The sequence below is a fragment of the Falco punctatus genome, assembly GCF_963210335.1.
Source record: "Falco punctatus genome assembly, chromosome: 5".
NCBI lineage: Eukaryota > Metazoa > Chordata > Aves > Falconiformes > Falconidae > Falco > Falco punctatus.
In genome coordinates this window covers 14,260,244-14,283,612 of record NC_137584.1, presented here as the reverse complement: position 1 = coordinate 14,283,612, position 23,369 = coordinate 14,260,244, and the positions used below count along the sequence as shown (strand labels likewise).

The 23,369-nt window shown below is 37.4% G+C and overlaps 1 protein-coding gene across 8 annotated transcripts in view; it reads left to right on the top strand.

The window, feature by feature from the left end:
* Nucleotides 1-23,369, top strand: part of ADGRB3 (adhesion G protein-coupled receptor B3) — a 471,033-nt gene that overhangs the window by 7,445 nt on the left and 440,219 nt on the right. The window lies entirely within an intron of this gene.

The following is a 23,369-nucleotide window of genomic DNA, read 5'->3' as shown; positions in this document are numbered from 1 at the left end:
TGGAGGGGATGAGAGACAGGGAAAGTGTCAGCTGAACCTAGATGGGGGGCTCTGGTTGCAGCCTATGGGTGAGGGGATCCTTCAGAGCAGCCATGCGGGAATGGGGGGATAAATCATAGAGCCCAGGGTGTTGCATTTTAATGCAGGAAATGTTCCCTGTCTCCTTGTTTTCTGCATAGCCACAAAGCTCCCAGTCTGTGCCGAGGCAGTGCCAAGCTCCCAGCCCCCCTAATAGAAGTTGCTTTGTGGAGGAATGTAACATTGACACGTTGTTAGGAGAGGATTTTCTTTAAGGGCAGCCAAGCCCCAGTGCTGTGGGAGAAGAAAAGCTGAACTTGCTCCAGCTGCCGCGGTGCCAGCGGCCGCGGGGAGGAGAGGGTGAGGGACACATCCAGTATCCCGCAGGTCAGCGCCGCGCCCAGAGCACGGAGCCCAGGAAACGGGGCGATCCGACATGACGGGCAAGCTCGTCTCCGGCAAAAAACGCTTCCCGAGAAGCCCGTGCGGCGGCCGGGATGGTATTTAACGTCGTTTAGAGCTAATTAGTGCCCTGAGAGGCGGAGGCAGCCCGGGGCGCAGCAGGCAGAGCCGGGGCCGAGCGGGACCCCCGGGCGCTGCTCGGGGCGCTGCGCGGGTGCGCAGAGGCTCACACCGTCCCTCAGCGGGCCGCGCAAGTTAAGGGGGATGCGCTGCTCGCATGCCCTCTGCCTCCGCCGTGTGTGTCATGGGGGCACGGGGAAGGAGAGGAGCCCATTAGCAAATACGAACGCCGCAGACCCAAAGGCGCGTAGAAGGCGCAGCCGCGCAGTGGCGGCTGCCCCGCGTTGGCAGCCCCGCGGAGCTCTGGCGGGGCCCCAGCGCTGAGAGGGTCAGTCCCGCAGCGGGAGGAAGGTGCATCCCCCGCTGCCCGGCCGATTCTATCCCAAGGTACCACCTGGCTCGCGGCGCTGCGGGAGAAGGGATGTGAGCACGGCGGGTGCTCGGGCCGCTGCCGGCCTTCCTACCGGTCGCAAAAATGCGCCGAGTTTTAGGGGGATGCGTGTCTCGCAGTCAAAACACGTATTTCCGAAAAGAGCTTAGTAGAAAGGACAAAGGAAGCTTAGGGCAAACACTGCCCCCCCAATCTCCCCAGCTTAAATTTGAAACTCATTTCCAACATAATTTGCTTCCCGTTTCTTCAGGCATATTTTAATTCTTGCTCCTACTTGCGGGTTTTCCTGGATATGAGCTTGAGAAACGGCACGGTTAGAGGGGGTGGAAATTTGTGTGGTAGGTGGGAAGTTTCCTTCACTTGTTTTTCACTGCGCTTTTTTTTTTTTTTTTTTTTTTTTGGTGTTCCTGAGACTTTGAACAGTAATACAATTATTTCAATGTTTATTTAATTATTTTAAAGCAGTTGGAAGCTGTTCATCAGGTCGTTACTAAAAGTTATAAACAATTAGCAAATTGTACTTCTCAGTACAAACAATTGTTCTTTTACTTCTCAGTAGTAGTAATGCTTTTTGTCCTTCATTCAGTGTTTAAAGCATTTTCCCCCTTTCCTCAGACGGCTAAAAATCTGCGAGAGAGGTGTGTTCAGTCTTTGTTTTCTGTAGATACAGTCACTTTCATCAACTACATCAGTCAGTGTATTTGTATGTATAAAGCTGGTTTGTGGTTCAGTTGGAGGCTTTATTGAGGGGTTACAGCGCAGAATACTCCTGCCACAAACATAGTGGAATTCACTGCTTGTGCCAGCAAATATTTAGGCAAGAAATACAAATTTTTATGTCACAGGCAATCTGCTTCCAGTTAGATCGGCATAGGTACCAAAAATAAGGTTGACCAATAACTGAGAGAATGGTGTCTTGTTAGAGTTCACAGTGGCAATTTTAAGTACAGTTTTGTTAGTGTAAGTTGAGTTTTAAGGGACATGGAGTTGGAGTAACACTGTGAGAGTGCTCTGGACTCTGTAAAATTGTGGTTTATGAATTTGTGTATTACTTTGAGATTTGGTACTGCCATTGCCTAGCAATGACTTTCCAAAAGGAATTGCAAAGACCTGACAGGTTTCTACAGTATTATGCATACCCTCCCATCCTTCAGGTTTGCTTTCATCAAGCTTGACTGTGTGAAGTGTAAAATCTTTTTCAAAACTATTTCCAGTCACATTTTAGAACCATAATGTAAATAAAGAGCCTTTAGATTAAAGCCTACTGTTTCTTTTTTGAACTCTGATATTTTTTTACAATTTTGAATATGATAAATGGCTTTGGAAAATGGATGAAAGTATTTTTCCTTTTTTAAAAAAGTGTTGCATTTTACAAAAGATGTGACAAGTATACAATGGATGATTGTGTTTCTAAAAGTGCTGAAGTGTTGAACAATAAGGAACTAGGAACTAGGTCAAAAAAGGAAGCTGTAACTATTATTTTTTTAATAAAATAGTTCGGAAATACGTGGTTTAATCAGCATTTCTTCCAAAGGCAGATCATCTTCACTGTCACTGATTAAAGCAATATTGAAAATCACCACATCTTTACTAAGACCCAGTTTCATTGTATCTTGATCCTTTTCCATAGCCTTACATCTGAGGTGCTTAGCCTGGATCAAAGCACTAGGAAATAGATCTCAATGAACATTCTGGCAGGGTCCTGAATTTAACGGCTCAAGCGAATTTGTCCTCTTGATCTTCAGTGCGGTGACTGAAGTATCTCATGAAGTTTCTGTCAGTAAGACAGGGCTCAGTTCCAACTTTAGTGGGCCTGTAAAACCTTTGCATGTAGTCAGTCCATACAGTTTTATGAATGATGACAATAACAATGCAAAAACTTCTTTTCATGTTGTGACCATTACAAAGCCATAATATTATTGTGGGGTTTTATAAGAGTTACTTAGAAACTGAAGAGTTTCCCCCTGTTTTACTGCTGCATCTGGCAGAGTCCCTCATAAAGCAATGAAAATAATTCTTTCAACCTCTTACTTCAATCCAACAGAAGAAAAGAAGAGAGAGGTTATTCACATTAATTAAATCTTGGCATTTGGAGTTCCAGGCTTAATCTTGTATATCTTATTCAGCCAGTCTAAAATAATTTTAGTGGGGATTTTTTAATATGCTAGAAATATAGCATTGGTCTACTATGTCACAAATTCTAACAGCTCACTGTGTACCGGCATTTCAGTATTCAGCAACTGATTTACTTATTTTTTCCTGATTTCAGATCTGAAAAAAAAAAAAACCAAAACAAAAACAAAACACCAAAAAAAAACCCCAGGGATATCTTAAGAGGATTTACTGTAATAAATGTCTCTTTAAAACAGTAATTTATTACACGTTGAATAATAGTAAGATGTAAGATGCAGTCAGTTGGCTCCATCAGAGGATTTAAACTGTTAAATCAGTGCAGAACTTGTCTAGGAAGATCAAAAATTACAAAACAGAGCCTCACAACTATACACTTCTATATTTAGTGCAACAACTATACTAAAGAAAAATTTAGAGAATCCAAAATAAATAAAACTGTTTTCCAGAATATTGAAAGAGTACAGCAACATACTTGGAGGACTCTTGATAGTTTTTATATCCTGCTGCTTATGATTCTTTTATCTGTGAGTTCAAGGGGACATAGGAAGATGAGCACTAATGGAAGAACAGGCTCTAATTTTGTGTTAAAGCTATTTTTTCATTACGACTTAGAAAATATTGTTTAAAAACATAAAAATTATATACTAAAATAACCTGTTACTGTGCAGGTTATGAGCAGTTTGATCTCAGTGAAAATCTGGAATGTAAAGAAAAATTATTTCACTTTGAATAACTTTTTACATTAATATTGCTCCTCTTAAAATGTTCATGGCCAAAATCATCATAGAAACTCTCATAAAATTAGTCAGAGACATTGTGTTTCTTCTTTATGGGTTTGGTTCCCAGTTGAAGGAAATGTTTCAAAATCTATGGATTTCAGGATGCTTCATGTAATGCCCTTTTGGACTTACTTTGATAAAAGAAATTGATCACCCGAAATGTTTATATTCTTAGTCCATATTTGGGTCACTTTGGACCATTCATAATAGGATGCTTTATCAGAGCCATGCAAGTTTGATGTCAGATTCTTTTTTTGAAGTGATGCACTGCAGAAAAAGCATTAATGATCAGAATCTTTCTTAATCAATAAGCCCTACCTTGAGTTTCAAGGATTATATGCTCTTATCAGTAATGATTGTACTTCAGTTTGTGCTGTATTGATCATTTCCACCTGATTTACTTCAGTAAACTATGAAACTTCTTGTTTTGAAGTAAAGTTTAGAAGTCTGTGCACAAAAGTAATCAGCACTTCACATGCAGACTGAATTTGGTAGGATTTGGATCAACCTATAAGTGAATTTTCTGATACCTTCAAAAAGGGAAATACCCAATTTCCTTTACAGTAGGAAAAGCCTATATAAATGGTTTTTCTTCCAGTTATTTAAATGCTTTATTAGTAAGTATATTTGGCTGCTTATATGTGTGTCTGAGTGGTAATTCTTTGGTATCACAGATTCTATCAGTATTTTATTCAGCACTCCTCACACTAACAAGATGACATATTACTTATTTTGTGGGAAAGGTCAGCCGGCTGCAGCAAGTGTTTGCTCTGCCTTCAGCGAAATCACAAATGTACTGTACAAGATCTGAATGCTGGTTTTTCATGAGCTCATTGCTTGCTTAAAACATTCATCACTTAAATGAAGTAGTATGTTGGAAGCTGTGTTATAACCAAGACCAGGATTTCTGTTCCCCAGGCTGCCATTTTTGCTTGAATTAAACCTCTGTTTGCGGGCATTATTGCACATCAGACATTGTGGAGACCTGCTTTCAGCTGGGGATGAGTGCTGCTAGAGACTTCCACTCTAAAGCACAGGGCATGAATAGGAACCAGTGATAAAGAATGGGGAAGATATGCAAAGAAATTAAGTGTTCAGACTGAAGTCAAAAGTGCATCCAGGTTAGAAGCAGGATTCTGACTCTTTTATTGCTGGCTCCGGTGAGCAAGTACTTGATACTTGTACCATCAAATATTTCAGACCAGTCATGCCTTCCTTGACTTTCTTGTACCAGTAAGCTATGCCTTTTGTCTTCAGATACTTGTATTACACTTGTTATGGGTGGGCAGCATATACAATGTTTACTGTATTTTAGACTTTGTCCTCTGATTTGCTTGTGCTTCTGAAAAATGTGGAAGTGTTCACATGTAGAACAGCCATTAACAGAAGTTAATGGTGATTCTGTTTACATAGTGGGATTTCAGTTATTAGGTCTCAGTGACATTACATGGAATTATATTATGACATAATGCAGGTACTGCATTTCTTATTATTATGCAGTGGTTTATATCTACGTATTTATAATTTATGCATTTATATAATACAGTGATTATATGATCTATTACATTTAATGTGTTCTCCTGTGCTGTTTTTAAAGCAATTTATCCTCTTCTGTTCAAATCTATCCATATTGCTGTTTTGTTTAGTCTTCTATTTGCAAAAGCATGGAAAAATCTGCTTTGTGTGTTGATATACACAGAGGAATTTTCAGATGAGACTTTCTTTTCTCTTCTTAGGGAATTAATTTTATGAAGTTTATTCAGTTGTGTTTTATCAAAGGATTCAAACTCAAAGTTTTTGTAGCTCTCAAATTGAAGTTTAGCTGTTCATTTATAAATATGCAGTAATTGTAATAAAACAAAGGTCACTGCAGAATTCCATTGAGCATTATTTGCATTCACTGTAACAAGAAATATAAAATGCTCTTTAGGATAGAGAAAGTTGTACATGATATAAAGTACAAATTTACAAATTATGCATCATTGATGTATGAATATTTCAGAGTTGGAGCCCTTACTGATGCTAGTTAAATCTCAAGAGGAAGACAGTCAAATTTTTCAAAGTCATCCTCAGTTTTATTAATCCCTTACCAAAGTTATGAATAAAGTTTTTGTCAGTCTACTGACACATTTTTCTGATGGACTAGCCACCATCAGAATTAATAAAAACAATCTATAATAACAGTGTATGAGACCAGTGTTACGTTACTCTGCAAAGGCCAAATCATTGTCCTTACTCAAGGCAAATTCCCTATGCTATCAATATAATTTGGTCTAAATGAATATTAGATTAGAGCCCACAAAAGAGACATGAAACAATGATAGCATGTGTTCCTTCTACCAAAAGCAAATTGTTTCATAATTTGTATTAATTAAGGGTTTTTTTCTCTGTAATTTTACTTTTAAAACCATCCTTGACATTTAGTTGAGTGAAGCAGATGCACTTAAAAAAAACAACTTTGTAACTGCTCACTGTCTTTCTTTCTTTTTTAGCTGGTTAGCCTATCTCTTTATGCGCTGCACTTTGGTTTCTTGGTTTTCTTCTTAATTTTCTGAAGGGACAACAGGGCATATGACATACTCAAATTAGTATTCTTTGATGGTGCTGAAAATGTGTGCAACTGAAATCTGGAAGCAAACTATTTTCAGTTTTTCAGTTCAAATTTCATTTATATCTCCTTGACATGGCAAAACCACAACAAAAACAGAAACTTTGAATACCATCCATTTTTTGGTAGCTTGATAGAAAACTGATGACAATAGGGAGAGCAGTGTGTCATCCTTTTTTTGGGCAGTTTTCACCAAATTTGCTCTTTTTTATTCAGTCGCAAAACACTTTGGGAGCTGACTTTGGTTCCTGCTCATCTTCATGTACTGCTAGTTCATTCATCAGTTATGCAGAGACAGGGTCTGTTTATAGCATGGATAATAATTTTCAGCTATAGCTGATAGTTGTGTGCTATTGAGCAGCTTTGCTGAAGGATGATTGGGAGGCTGAAGGATCAAACCGGCAATTCTCCAATGGAATTAGCCATGGAAAATGATTAACAGGTCTTCTAACCTTACTGCTTCTAACTGGCATTGCAAATACCTTATTTTAAGTGGGAATTTGTTAACCAGTGTCATCAACTGAGGTATGTTACCACCTGTTGCTTGTGAGAATCTGGGACCCCATTGCTGCAGAGATGGCTCTGGCCTCACTCCTTTCTCTTTGCTGAGCCATTTCAGCACACCAGCCAAGCAGAAAACTACTGACCTTGAGGTTTTTTAGTTAGATTATCTTGATGCTGTGTGTGTTATGATGGCCCAGCCAAGCCTCCATCAGTACCAAAAAGCGGCACAAGAAAGAACTGGAGAGGAACAGTGGTACTGGCTCAGCCAGGTTTAGATTTGCTTTGAAAAAAAAAAAAGTTTTTTGATAAAGTGGTTAATACCCATTACCCTTGCCCACTCTTTTGCATATGTTAGCAGCCAGTTACATCATACTGTGTTTCTAGGCAGCTGTACCAGGTTTGGTTACAATATTACTGGCCAGCCCTTCAAAACAGAGTCCAAGATACATGTTCATTCAGGGCTTCCTGCTGACCATTAAAGAGTGGTGCAGATTTCTGTGAAAGTGTACACAGAGTGCTCAGGGATGAGCCTGTGAAGCCCTTGGAACTCATTCCTGTAGTGCAGCTAGAAATAGCTTAAATTATAGATTAGAAAATCAGGGAATTGAATTCATGCTATTTATTGGTTATGAGGAATAATATTGTACATCCTTTATGCAAGAACACTTTCTCCTGAAAGGATTTTGGAAAATCTTAAGTCTGAAGATTTAATGTGGTATATTTCTTTGAATCCTAAATTATTCACTTTTTCTTATACGGTATTTGCTTCTCTACCCTACAAATATATTATTTGCAGTCCCTTCTGTACTGTATGCATAGAAGATTTCAACTGTCTGCAAAACTGGGTACTTCAGTTTGAGCTATAACAAGTTATTGTTTTTATCCTTGGAAGTGTTTTGGGTTGGTGGGTTTTTTTTGTTTGTTTGGTTGGTTGGTTTTTGTTTTGTTTTTTTCTCTGGCATTGGCTGATAATCTGCAGTGATTGGCACACATACAGATGCTCCAGTACTGGTGGGTTTGAAGGTTGATAGATGTGCTTCATACTGACAAAGGAGAGGAGGAAAAATGTTTAGCACTGCAGGTATAATGTGAGTACAGAGCCTAGTCCAGCTGGTCCCGTCTGCACCAAATGTCTAGGAAACCAGTAATATAGAGAGTATCATGAAGGTTCACTCTCCTTCGAAGGGAGGGGGGTGCCAAGGCTGGGATATTAGCCAACCCCAACACCTGATAAAGTTGTGGGAGTTATGTACAGGGCCATAGGGCTTCAGCTGATTACGCTGTTATTTGGGTTCATAAATGCAATAGATACAAGTTTCACCTCTTGAAGCAGAATTGTGATCAGAAGAAAAGTTTGATAGTTATTGTCCTGGGAGAATGTAATAGACTTAAAAATAATTGGAGCCAGGCCTGCAACCAATGTTTTCCTGTCTTGTAAATTAATATTAAAATGATTACATATTTGTTCTCTTTAGTCAACTGAGTTTTTAATTTATCCACAAAAACTGAGGCAGCCTCAAATCTGGGAAAAATCAAGAGTATTCCTGTTCCTTGACTGGACAGAGCCTTCTGAGAAGAGGTGCAAGTGACTCTCAGGAGTCTGCTACTTCTCACAGCTAAGGCAGTGCCCAGGCCCTTGTGTGCATCTAGGGCATGTTGCTTATGGCTCTTGGACACCGGCAGGTGTGGGCTTCCCTGGGAGGAGCACTTTGGAGGTCCTCATTTTGGATGTAGGCCTTGGAAGTGATGATGAGGCATGTAAATTTATTTGATTTCTTTTGAAAATACAACTTCTGTGCATCACTTTCCCCATGGTATTGTTATGATAGTACTGCCTTGCCTTCTGGTGATATTATGAGGATAAGTACATCAAAGTTTACAGTTTGCTCAGTAGTCAGTGTCATACAGGTACTTAAAATATATAGATTATGCCATGTCTGCTAAACCCCAAATATTTTTTTCCCCATAGCTCTGATGAAAATCAAACCCGTGTTGGCTTCAGGTATTTTCTGGTGCTTGAAGTGAAAGTGTGATTTTATTGGCTGTTTTTCAGATGAACTATATGAAGGGAATGAAGGACTCTTATGTTTATATATCTCCTATTTCATGCTTTTAAGATTTTAGATAATGGATTTTTGTCCATGTGAAATTGAAATGTTGCAAAGAACAGAATTTGGTCTGATAACATAACACAGACAGTAACTATACAATAAAAGAATTTCTATCGTAAATAAGACATGAGGGGGAACCCAAGTGTGCCATGATGTAGCATCTAAATATTTTTCAGACACGACTAAATTCCTGCTTTTGTGTTGACTTGTACATAATTAATCATATTGAATCAAAAGGATTATTCATGTAAATGGGATTTAATTAAAAGCAGGTTTGCCAGTAAATATCCTCAACTGAAAATGTGGGTACCTTAAATATATCTAAACAATATTAAAAGAAGAAACTAATATTTTGTTACTAACAATATTTTCTGTAAATATTATCAAACAAATTAATTATAAAATAAATGAAAATAAATATCTATCAAATAGATCAATATCAATAAGTAATAAATTAATAACAAATTTCCTACAGAAGGACTGTCTTACATAAATTGAGCAAATATTCTTTGTTCTTGTTATCCTAGAACCTAGTTTTTTGCAGTTCCCAGACCTGCACTGTTTTAACTGATCATCAGTGTAGTCTTCATTAGCTCTGGGATCCCCAGTGCCATCCCCTGCCCCTCGCTGACCCGGCCAGACCTCTGCCCCTGCCACTGCATCCAGTGTCTCCTGCTCGGACACCTCTGCTCTCAAACAATTCTCTCATTGCCAGGACTGTGCTCTTGTTCATTTAATCATTGTGCTGGGATAATAAGTATGCCATTCTGTACAGAATAACTGTTTGTTGCTACCATCCATAAAAAGAATATGGTTCTACAATGATAAGCAAAAATTAAACAAATCAGGTAATACCTGGCTGGTCATTAAACAGGCTAAACAAAGCTCCAGGAAAAACAAGAGAAGTTCAGACAATACTTGACATATCCTGAGGCTTCTTAATGGCAACAGCAGTGCTGTGTTTGTAAGGATACAGGGCTACACTAAAAAACGTTTAGAATTAACTGGCAAGAATGACACTGGTTATCATCACTGTACTTTTTTTTTTTTTTTTTTCTTCTGTTGAATGTGTTCAGGAGCTGCCATGGAATTTGTTACAAAATGTCAGTAGTCTAAAGCCTGTGGGGTTTTTTTCAGCGTTAGATAAAAGAAAAAGTAGTATCACCTTATTGATTTATATTTGACAAATGGTATCACACTAGACACGTCTGGATAAAAACAGATCACTTTAGGAGCGGTTGGCTGATGTTTGGCTATGACTGACACAACTACAACAGGAGTAATAGATGCTTCTTAGTTCTTGTTTTTGTGTAAATTTAGAGTTGTATTTATCTCTAAATTTTTCCTTTCACAAAACATTTTAAATATATGATACGTATTTAAACACAAAGTTAACAGTCATTTAAGATGACAGCCACTGTCAGGGAGTTTCTTCCTAAGAAGGAGAAGGCATTAAATTATGAAGTACTGGGAGATAATATTTATTGTATTATGAGCTGTGGAAGAATATCTGGCCCTGAAGGATGTAAGTGTACATAGTAAAGGTTATCAAAAAACATGACAAAAAGATCATCTTTAACAACAGAATTTATAATTTACTTAGATCGCATAAGGTGAGAAATGCAAAAGCAAGCATGTAGGATGTTTTGATTATCTACCAAAACACTGTCCAGCAATTACTAGATTTCAGAGATTGGCAACTGCCATTTTTTAAAATCCTAACTGAATACCTTACAATAATGCTGTGGCACAGTGTCAAAGGATTTGTTTTACTTTTCTAAGGTCTGTTTTCTATTGTGGGTGTACATTGACCACAATATTTCACTTCAAACAGTTGGGTATGGAAGATCTTAGGGAATCATTTTGTATTAAAATCCGTGCGGATCTTTCCAATGATCTGGTTGCTATTTTTCTGGCTAAGAGAGATGTCAATTAAAAAATAGAAGTTATTTTGCTAGCAGCACAGAACGTTGTGAATTGTATAGCCCTATTAACATGGATCTTTGTTGCATGTCTGATACCAGCCAAGGATTTAAAAGTCTTGTCCATTCAGTCTTTTCCTCAGAGCTTAGTTATCATTACAAATTTTGAGCTTGTTTTGTGACTACTTATGGTCTTTGTGCATTTTAAGGATAAATACTGTTAATTGATCTTTTCTGGCAAATTAAGGAGAGTCCCTGTGGTATTCTGGAGAGAAGTCTATGCAGACCTTTATGCAGGGAAAAAATTAGATTCCAGAACAGCTGAAAAGCTGAAAATTTAGAAAGTATTTGTGTCTGTTATATGGATTAATTCAAAAGGCATAAGTAAATTAAACACTGGAGACTAAGCATAGGGTGCACTGGAGATTTCGTGAAGTAAAAAAGTACTGGAGTTGTTAAATCTCTTCTATTCAAAGACACTATTGCGATATGACACCAAGATGGTGTCTGGTACTGTGATGTAGTCGGGAAGCCTGCCATTTCAGGACAGGGATCCTTTTGGCTTGCAGACAAAAAGACCCCTGGTATTTTCCTTTGTTCCTTTGGCAGACACACGGCTCATGGTAGTAGTGATGTGCTGGTGAAGACACAAAGTGCTGTGTTGATCAGAGAATACATTATGTGCATGCTAACTTGAAGGGCGATCACACACTGTTCCTCTTATAAGACAGACCCTCAGGCCACAAAGTCCATTTCAGCATATTTGCTATTTGTAACTTGTAGCTTTCTGTTAGAAACTGCCACATTGCCCTGATGGAGCTCACAGTTAAATACTGAGCAGGCTTCTTGGTTTTTCTCTTGGTCTCCCTGAGCATTGTCGTGTGTCTAGGTTGTTAGCTATTTACATTACTCTTTCAGCTAAACCCTCAGATTTTCCAGGAGTTTGCACTTCCACAGAACTCCGGTCTTATTAGTACTCTTAAACCTTACAGTTTATCCCTTCTGGGGTATAAAATAGGTGAAGTAAACACAGAAGCTCTGTAGGAATTACAAATGAAAAAAAATCAACCAAACCAAAACAAAACAAAGTATTTCAGCTAGCTCAAGAAATGCACAAGCTTGGACAAAGAAACAGAATCCCTGTATTTAATTCCCTGGTTTTATTTCCTCATCACTCCAGTCACACAACCAGTTGAAGCTGAAGGTCTGTGAAGGGTCCAGTACTCCCAGCTTTATGCAGCACTTTGCATGTGATTCCTCTGTGTCATGAATTCTTGCCAAATCTGGTTCGTTTTCTCCCATTGCTCTGTGCCATCATCTTCTGCTGGTTTTCTCCATTGGTTTTATGCACAAAAATGGTCTCAGTCATAAAAGGCAGGATATGCCTTCCAGCCCACGCCCCATTAATTTCTTCAAGTCCCATTACTGCTGTGATGGTAGAGTGCAGGAAACCAAATTGTAGTGGGTGAAGGTAGGAATTAAATGTGTGTGTTGCCCAGAGCCTGCCCTCAGTCAGGAAGCGCTTCAACCACCTGTACAGAGCGGGGTTTCCTCTGAGTTGCTTCTGCTGACCCCATAAATCTTGCTTTGTTATTTCTTGCAGTGCTGTAGTTTCATGGGAATATCAGAACGCACCAATGCTTAACCCTTTGCCTGCTAGTGAGGGCAGTATCCCAGGAAAGAGAAAATATGGGCTTAAGTTTCCTCAGGCTAAGGATGACCATGAATTTCTATGTCCTCCTCCTTAAGAGATACTTACTTTAAGTAGCGTATTCATATGTGAAAGGTGTATTCTACCTTTTTCCATAGCTGATATTTTTGAATAAAAGTGAGCAAAAAGTCTTTGGGTTCAGCTCAGTAATCTCTGAGGTATATAGCATTGCCCAAGGGTGTGTAGAGGTTTGGTTATCAGCAGGTTAGATGCCTTTTGCTGGCACACAGCAGACTTATGTGGTCATCTACGTCCCCAACCAGGCTTGAAGAGGGAACAAAGTACAGTATGCAGTCCCAGAAGCCTTTATTCAGGCCTGTTGGGAACAGGAGTGTCCTCACATAGGCTTTTCAGGAGCTAATTCCAGGGCATCTGCACCACTTGCTTGAAATGAAGCTTCCAGTTCTGCTCAGTCCCCTTGTAGACACCAACGCAGGTATCTAGAACATGTACAAATACCGAGAGTTAATCCGTTTGCAGTAACCTTGAGGATTTTCATGATGTTGCTTGTCAACCTTTTCTTTTGTTAGTATTTAATTTCCACTGATCCCAGTAGGACTGAAGGCAAGGGGAGCCAGAGATTCTTTCATGTTATCTGGTTTTGGGTTCTTGTCATTTTAAGCACAAGAACTACTAGAAAGTGCCACACACACTCTTAAAAATGGAATTCTCAGTAAAATCTCTAGATTTTTTTTTATAATAAGCATCCTTTTTATTGTTTATATGAAAGCACATTTACAAGTTGGTCGCTCATCAGTGTAAGAAACACAAAGGTACAGGTCTTATTTAATCAAGATTTTATTTTTCCTATTGCTGTGGTTTCACTGTCACAAATGGTTACTACATTTTTAATAGATTTGCCATGTGTAAATGCATTGAAGTCTACTCAAATGTGGCAATACCTTAATCAAAATGACACAAGAAGTCTTTGAAATCACATGAATTATAAACAACATTGAAATACTTTTCATTTTTGAGTACAAATGTGTAACAAATATGATTAAAACAAATAATTCAATGTATGTTTTACATTTTCTTGTTTAGATTATTTATAATAAACCACACAATAAGCTCAGAGAACTGGAAATAATTGTCTGCATAGAGACAATTGTATCTAATGATGTCATAAATCATTTACACTTTCATTTGGAGGATCTAGCTTAGAAACTGTTGAAATCAGTGCTTTTAACCACAGAATGACTGTGTTCCTTCTAGCCCATTGTGTCTGCAATAGTATAGAAATGCTTTAGATTGTCTCCTGGATTTTTATGGGATCGTCTTTGTTTGGTTTGAGGATTATGGAATGTTAAATACTGTTAGGAGAGAGTAATCTATGTAGGCTGGTTGTCACCTCTGCCAAAGAAACAGATGGACTGATGACCTTTCCAGGGCAGTGTTAGATCTATGTGCTTTTGAGTGACAATGGTTCTGGGACCACTCTTGCTCTCTGAGCTGTCTTTGTTCAGTTAATCTTAATCTGTAACACTGAATAGCTTTAACAACCAATCGCAGCATTATTTTATTTTACTTTTTGCGGGGTCTTGTTTTGTTCTGTATTCCAGAAAATGCTATAAATTACCCCTTCCCTTTTTTAGTTACCCTGTCTCCAGTACATTTGCTACAGCTGAATTTGTCCTAGTTCTCCCAGGTGAACATTTAGCAGTGGGAATTTTGAACTCTGGCCAGATATCATACATAAATGTCTCTGTCCACACAGGTGTCCCTTACAACCTTTGAGTGTAAATTTTTATTTTCCAAGTTTCTTTTTTGTGTATACCACTCATTAGTTGCATGATAAGGACAACCACACAGCACTCAGTTTTATAGTACTAATAATTTTGTGTTCGATTCATGTACAAATCCATGGTAGTCTGGAACAATCAATGCCATCTCACTGAGATATACACAGTTATAATGGTTAAGCAAATTTCCTAATTACATTAAACTATCTACTGAATTTATATTTTTTTACTAAATTTGTGTAGATTATATCTTTCTTATTCCTTCATATGTGCAATAGATTATTTCCTGTATTTTTGCAGAAACTGTTGGCATACAGGTATCAAAAGGCAATTTATGCCTCCCCCAGTAAGTCTGGGAAGTTCATGAGAACAACAGGATCCTTGTTTCTGAGCCTACCCTCAACCATTTCAAGACTAATAAAATAAATTAATGAAGTGCTGCTGTTCTTTGTAGCAGTCCTTATATATTTCTCCCTTTAGAAAAAATGTTTGTAAACATGTAAGCTTTACATTCTTAAAAAAATTCTGCTCTGAATAGATAGAATATACTTAAAATGTTAGAACTAGGAAACCTCTGGAAAACATTAGTAAATGATGTTGGAAGCTTGAATTGTTTACAACACCAGCTGGGTGAGAACAGTTAGCTAGATGACTTTTTTGTTGCAATTTAGCTTCTAGAACTGATGGTGGTCCCTGGAAGATCACTTAAGTTAGGAGGCCATCCTCACGGTTTGGTTATATTTTAGCATTCCCCTGGTGTGGTGTCATATATAGGATTCAGATTTTGGAGTGCAGCAGTCCAAGAAGACCAGAGCTCAAGCTTTCAAACTTCAGTCATGATTTACATGGAGATTTTTTTAAGGTACAAGTGCATATTAAGATTTTGGTATTCTTCTATGTTTGAGAGTAGTTCATTGTGTTAATGTAATCAGATATAATAATAAATTCAAGAGATTTTAAGGGAGGTGCCTTAAGGCTATCATTTTGTCAGACCAATTTTGATGAATATATTCAAAAATACTTTTGAAATTATGTGATATAGACTCATAGATAAATTTAGGTTTGAAGGGACTTCTTAAGGTCATATACTCTAATCCCTTGCTCAGGGTAAAACCTGAGTTTGCATATTTTATTGAGCTGCATATTTTATTTCAGTCTTTTCTTTGGTTCATAGTGAGGGTTTCTCGATCCCTAATAGTTTGTACATATGTCAGTATTCAGCAAGTAGCTAGATACATAACCAGAGCTAGTGTGTATATTGTCAGTTTTGTTATACCCATCAATCACTGTAATGGTCGGTCGCTTTTTAGTTATTCTTTAACATGCTTCAGGTGTAGTATTCTAATTAGGAGTAAAATGATCTAAAATACAAGGACAGTGTGCAGAATGGCCAAAATAGTTAATCTGCAGAATAGCTAATAAATCATTCTAGATAAAGTTTTCTACAAATAATTCTGGCTATGTCAGCCTTAATCTGTAGATTTTTGAAACAGATTGGTGTTTAGCAAGTCAGGTTCAGTGTTACCAAGAGGTGGTATTAAAAAAAAAACAAAAACCAGTTTCTTAAAGTATTTTACATCGCTCACACAAAGTGGGAGCATGTTTGTGTGCTTTCCCATTCGCTTGTGATCTGTCACAGCTGTACCATGCTGCCGGTAGCTTCTGGCACTGAAAGACATGATAAGGAATCACTATTGAATACTGTTCTGGAAAGGGAAAAGAGAAAAGGCAGCCAGACAAAAATATTCAAAGTTAAAGCTTGTAGGGGAAAGATAAGGTGGTATAAAAAGAGAAATAGATTAATGCTAGCCAAAGGGGTTAAGATAATAAGGATTTTCTTACAACATCATAGGGAAAAAAACAAATACCAGAAAGACTGAAGGGGATGATATTAATCTGCTTCAAAATAGCTGAGTTAAAAAGCTTCTTTTTAGGAATAAGAAATCAAGGGTGATTCTAAAACAATTAAAAAATAAGAACAACTTGACAAACAAGAAATAAGGTCACCTGTGGAAAACTGAATGTGCCAGAATCCAATGGTACAGGGTATATGCATCTTATACTATTAAAGTAAGTAAATAACACAGGATTGTACAATGTTTTGTGTTTTTTTTAATTTAATGTGGTGGGTTGACCCTGGCTGGAAGCCAGGTGCCCACCAAAGCTGCTCTATCACTCCCCTCCTCAACTGTATGTCAGGGGGAGGGAAAAATATAACGAAAGGCTCATGGGACGAGATAAGGACAGGGAGAGATCACACAGCAATTACTGTCACAGGCAAAACTTGGTGAAATTAATTTAATTTATTCCAATCAAATTAGAGTAGGGTGATGAAAAACCCCATAAATCTTAAAACAACTTCTCCCCACCCCTCCCTTCTTCCCAGGCTCAACTTTACTCCCAAATTCTCTACCTTCTCCCTGCCAGTGGTGCAGGGGCATGGGAAACAAGGGTTACAGTCAGTTCATCACACATTGTCTCTGCTGCTCCTTTCTGGTCGGGGGAGGCTCCTCACACTCTATCCTGCCTGGGGTCCCACCCATGGGAGACAGTCCTCCATGAACTGCTCTAACATGAGTCCTTCCCATGGGCTGCAGTTCTTCACAAACTGATCCAGTGTGGGTACCGTCCATGGAGCACAGTCCTTCAGGAACAGACTGCTCCGGTGTGTCCTGCTAGCAAATCTGCTCCAGCATGGACTCCTTTCTCCATGGGGTCACAGGTTCTGCCAGGAACCTGCCCTGGTAGGGGCTTCCTATGGGGTCACAACCTCCTTCAGGCATCACCCTGCTTTGTTGTGGGGTCCTCCCTGGGCTGCAGGTGGATACCTCCTCCACCGTTAGCCTCCATGGGCCACAGGGCCCAACCTGCCTCACCATGGGCTTCACCACAGGTTGCAGGTGAATTTCGGCTCTAACATCTGGAGCACCCCCTCCCCATCCTTCTACATTGACCTGGGTGTCTGCAGAGCTGTTTCTCTCACATATTCTTTCTCCTCTCTCCAGCTGCAATTTCAGTTGCCCAGTCTTTTTTCCCCTTTCTTCAATATATTATCCCAGAGGCGCTATCACCACCTCAGATGGGCTTGGCCTTGGCCAGTGGTGGGGCCAGCCTGGACCCCTAATTGGATCTGTCAGACATGGGGGAAACTTCTAGCCGCTTCACACAGAAACCACTGCTGTAGCCCCACCTGCTACTAAGTCCTGGCCACACAAACCTAACACATTTAACAAGAAAACAGTTAACTTTAGGTTCTAAGAATCTAGTTTTGAGACTAGTAAAGCTTTGAAAAGAAGCTGAAAGGATATCACTGTGTGGAAATAACAAAATGTTAATAATTATCATGACTTTCTGTATTATTACATTTATTCCAATACTATAAATATTACCCAGCTATCTTTTTGAATTGTAAAATGGGTGAATGAAAGGACAGTATTAAATGACAGTATACGGATTTTATTTAGACTTCTATTATGTTTCTTCAAAACTTAATTCAGATTGGTTTAGTTTTTCACACAGTTTTTAGAAGTGGACTATGAGCTGCATAAAACATCATAAATTAATAGAAATGAGGTAGTGACATGTGCATAAATTCATATTTGGACCTAGATCTTCAGTACTTATTTAACAAAGGAAATAATCTGCTTGATGAAACTTGCAGTTCAGCAATAAATTAGGAGGAAATGTAAATAACAGTGGGAGTCAGGAGAAAATAAAAAAGGCTTATATTAATTAGAAATGTAGGCAGAATATATGATAACAGAATTCAGAATACTGTAAACTAGTGTTCTGTCCTGTGAATAAATTTAAATAAAATGGGAAGGGGAAATCCTGAAAGCAGTAATGGTGAATGATACTGGGAGGTGATTGCAGAGAGGAAGAGATGTCTGATAGTGATTTGGAACTCAAAACAAAAGGTCCCTACATAAGCAAAGACTGAAAAGGTGGCTTTCAACCTAAATTTATTGTTCTTTGTGAACTGGATATAGAGTTACAAGTTTTTAATTTTTATACCAAAAAGATAATGGTACATCACAAACTTCAGAGAAGAGCAACCACAATGAAGACCCTGAAGTGAAAGGTTTAGGACAGAAGATTAAAAACAATAACCGATATGTACTTAAATTAAAAATACTGAGGCAGAGCTAGCAGTATATCCCTAAATATTTGAATGGTGTCCCCCTTCAAGTCAAGGAGAAGACTTATTTATGGAAACTTCAAGACACAGAATTAAAAGTAATTAATTGAACAAAGAAATGAGAAAATCTAGTTTGAATACCAGAACTAACTGCAACATCTGTTTATATGCAGTATAATTTTCAAAGCCATAAGCATGAGCATCATCACTAGATATAAATAAATTAGTTAAAAATACAATGAATTATTCCCAGTATGCTAGCAGGGGGGTGAAGAACTTAGGAAGGGAGGGTTAGAAGACAAAGACCACACTTTCTGAAGTTTATTGCCTGAGGATACAAGCTTGAAGAGACAGTGGTAAACATGAACAAAAGAACAGGATATAAAATTACAGAATCATGGAATTGTGTAATATATGGTAAAGTTTCGTGCAGCACTTTTTTTTGCCCCCCCTAACCAATTTTACAGAGGCATTATTGTTACACCTTCTTCTTTACTCAGCAAATACATTACAGTGAAATGCATTATGTATGTTAGGGATTCTAATTTATATTATGTATATTATATATACACATATATATGTACTCAGCATGCTTTTTCCATTCAAAACACTATGATCTGACAGTAAAGGATTTATATATTTTTATAAATAAATATACCAATAAAAGAAAGGAAACTTTTGTCCTCCTGAACATGAAATGATGAAGACATGGTAGGTAAAGTAGGCTAATTTGACTCCTAAATTAATTTGCTGTTTTAAATGACAGATAAGGATGATCCATGAATGATAGAAGGAACACTGGGAATGTATGACACAAACCTAAATGTGGGTAGGAAGGTTTAATGGCTCATGGGATAGCAAATTGGACCAACCATCACCAATGTCCCACAGAAAGCCTTTCTGTTCATTGAGTTTTCTGAATATAAAACTGCTGTTTGCTTCAGAATAGAAAAAAAGCTCAAGAATTATATATTTCAGTGCTTACAGTGAGACTGAAATGTAACCTAACTGGTGCATAGCGTTTTTCCTGACTATTGTAAGGTGAATTAGATCCTAAATGTCTCCAGAAAACATTCAGAACCTGCAGAGCAAACCTAGCCTTTCCAGGGAGCACTCTTTTTCTCACGTGAAAAGCAGGCTTATTTCATCCTGGAGGGGTTTTTAAAGGTTCACAGGATATACAGAAATCCAGTTTTCTTTTGCAGGAGTTTCTTCTCTGCTGTTAAGGTAAAGGCAGTTTTCCAGTCAACCTCCAGCACTTTTTCTTGTTTGTCTTCTCAATTTCTCATTGCAGGATTGATTCCTTCAAGACTAGAGAAGAATATACTCTGGGGAAAGCCTGCAATGATTTCCTGTGTCACCCCTGGATTGTCTTAGGGCTAAATACACCAAGTGTGTCACACCAAAGCAAAGAATTAATTCACTGAGACCAAGATCTTGGTAAAAAGGATTAGACAGCTATAAAAGAGAACATCCCCAGTTATACGAGAGGACTTTAATTCTTTTCTTACGACACTAAATAATTACTTTTTAGATGTTTGGGGAAAGTGTGTCTGCTTTGGATTTCTTCTAGCATCATAAGGCTTATTTTAGATTTATAAGTGTTTTTAGGAAGTATATTCTCACATGTTCCAAAACTCAATGCTGAAGAAAACTTCAGATTGTGATATACGTCAGTGGAGTTGTATAGGATTTTAGAAGGCTTGCTTTCTTAACATATAGAAAGCTCAAAAAATTGTACTGCATGCTTTATTAGTTTGGAGCCACACAACATATTTTAAATCTTAGTCAAGAAACTCTTAGTAAGAGGATACTAAATTAGATATATACTTTTTAGATTCATTATGATGTTTCCTACGCTTCTATGAACAGATGCATGTTGAGGCTGTAACTGAAGAAAGAAGAAATATTTATTAGAAAATACATAACAATAGATTAAGATCATGTATTTGTTCATAAAAATGTGGCTTTAAAGAATATATGTATTTTTTCCCTCAAGGGAATGTGAAATGCCATTTATAAAGACACAATGGCCTCTGAAATGAAACGGATATAAAAGATTGAAGAATGAGTCCTGGAAATAATCTACTTTGATACAATAAGCATACCGAGAGCTGCTTTCTATAGAATATTTTAACTTTTATTTTTACTGTGCCTCATTCAAAGGACCTGCATATTTTCCAGCTTTTCTTATACACAAGAAATAAACAAACAATACCAGTTTTCTTTCAGAAAAAGCTGGAGTCTTCTGCACAGTAGTTTGCTGGGGAGACATAAAAATAAACTCAGTGCCTGGAGGAATGTGTTAGAGTTTGCAAAATGTCAAGGAAATTTCTTTATTTTTTTTTCCCCAGCATGATGTGTTCTGTACAGAAGAACCATAGAGAAATTTTTTAATTTAAGAGAAAATAGATCTTTGTGAAGTCTTTGCTACAGATAAATGCCAGATCTTATCTTTTTAGCAGATGTCACTGCAAAACTCTTTCCAAAGTGAATTATACTTTATATTGAGTACCTCATTTACATACATAGCTAATTAGACCAGCAAAGAAACATTGAAACAGCATTTTGTATATATTGTTGGTTTGCACAAGTCAAGTTACCTTGCGTTGCTCTTTGTTTGTTCTGTGGCTTCAGAGAACAAGGAAAGAATGAAAAAAACCCAGCCAATTTCCATGACTGTTAATACAGAACATAGGTATATTGAAAGAAATAAACAAACCCCCAACATTATCTTTGAGAAAAAGCAATAAATTTTTTCTTCCCAGATTTGCACATCATTAAATAAAAGGTTCTTCTTTTTCCTGTACATCTTGGAATTCCACTTCTGCATTGTCAGTGTATTCTCAGATATATACCTTGGGCTTTTGAGGTAGAAGTATGAATTATATTTCTTCAGTTATTTGTCTGCAGTAAAATTCTGCCTTTCAATTTAGATTCTATCAGATCCATAAAACCGGTAGAATAACAGACCTTCATACCTTAATGTGCTCAAGAGTTTATGTCGAGTATTATCCTATTTATATATATAAATCCATTTCATCTAAAAACATCAGTAGATTTATTAATTTTTAATAGCAATTTCAGCTTCTAGAATGTGAACCTCCCATAAAAGTTCCGATTTCAATCTATGCTGCCATTCATGATACTCAGTCCAGGAGAAGCAGGCTTTGAAACAGGAAAGAAATGTGACATTATGTTTTATACAACAGAGTATAGATGGATTTCTTAACCTTTTTTATTGAGGAACGTATATTAAAACCACAGTAAGTAAAGAAAATTAATCTTTGGAATAGTGCACAAGCTGTACGCTTACGTAATATAAAGTCTGCAAGCATATTTTATTTCTAGATAGAGTTTTATCAAATCTATTGCTAAACAAGCATCTTATGCCATCATTTGATTGATTCATAAACAATTTATGATAAAAATTCTTGGCAATTTATGAATCACATTTTTTATACTGATAGGTTTTGCAACCTCCTGAAGTATTATAGTATTATATAATCCTTTTTTTAAAATAAATCCCCATCCTATTGTAAACTACTCACTCTCCTTTTTCTTCTCAGTGACAATAATAGTGGGATTTGACACACTCAAGTACCAATAAAATAATTTAACTTCTCACAAATAATTATCAGCACAACTCAGGGAATGCTTTTAATGATCAAGTTAATAGGTAAGTTTAACACATCCTTCTGAAAGCAAGCCTGTCACCCAATGGGTATTATATTAAATGTATTCTTTTGTAAATATTTTATTATGATTTCTGTTATTTTTTAATCTTCCATTTGAGCCATTTGCCTGTAAGTGATGGCTTACATAACTAACACATCATTTCTTCTGTTCCTTAGTTGAAAGAATTTAAAAACTGTTCAAAAACCAAAATTAAATCACTTTAACTAAATCCTTTAAAACACTTCAACCGAGAATGTGTCAATTGCAGTATCTGTGTAAAAAAGAAGTGTGTTTTCATTTCATGATCTAAATCTTCATTTCTGTGTTTGTGCAACTTGTCTTTGAAAATCCTGAGACATGAATTTTCATGGCTGTCATTCCATCTATCTGACTCTGACTTCTAAATACGAAAATCTTCAGCTTAACCTTGAATCTGGTAGAACTAAATTACACTGTGCCTTCCTTCCTTCCTTCCTTCCTTCCTTCCAAACCCTGATCCTTTAGAGTGTCAGTACATTGAGCACTGTATCTGTATCAAAAAAATATTGTAAAAAATTTGGTCTTTGTAAAAGCAACATTGATATCTCTATTCTTGTACCTATGGAACTCCTCTAGTCATTCTATATATAGAGACACTTGCCTGTGTTCAGGAGTTTTCTAATGTAGAGATTTTTGGGGGTGTGGGGGGTGGGAAAGAAGCTATTTTTAGACCAGATTTTGCTGCATAATTATTTTTTTTCTAACATATCTAGCCCTTATTTTATAATAGTAAAGGTGTTTATCTCAAGGCGTTGCTCACTAGAACAGTTAGATATTTTTTAGTAAAACATTTCCTTGAAAAATCGTAATTAATTTAAATAGGAAGTTTTGGAGACTGTATAAGCCTCTTTCATAAGGGTTTGATTTCTTGTTGGAACTGGGCAGAGAAAGAATGGGATGTAGAAAATAGGTAGGAAATGCAACTGGGATGTGGGAAGCCTGTGTTCAAGGACATGAGCTTTAATCTGCCCTCACCAAAAGGCACTAGATTTCTGGTAAGTTCCTTTCAATTTTTAAAGTTAAAACTATTTTCTTTTATAAATAAAGATTAATTGTAGAAGAAAAACAATAAC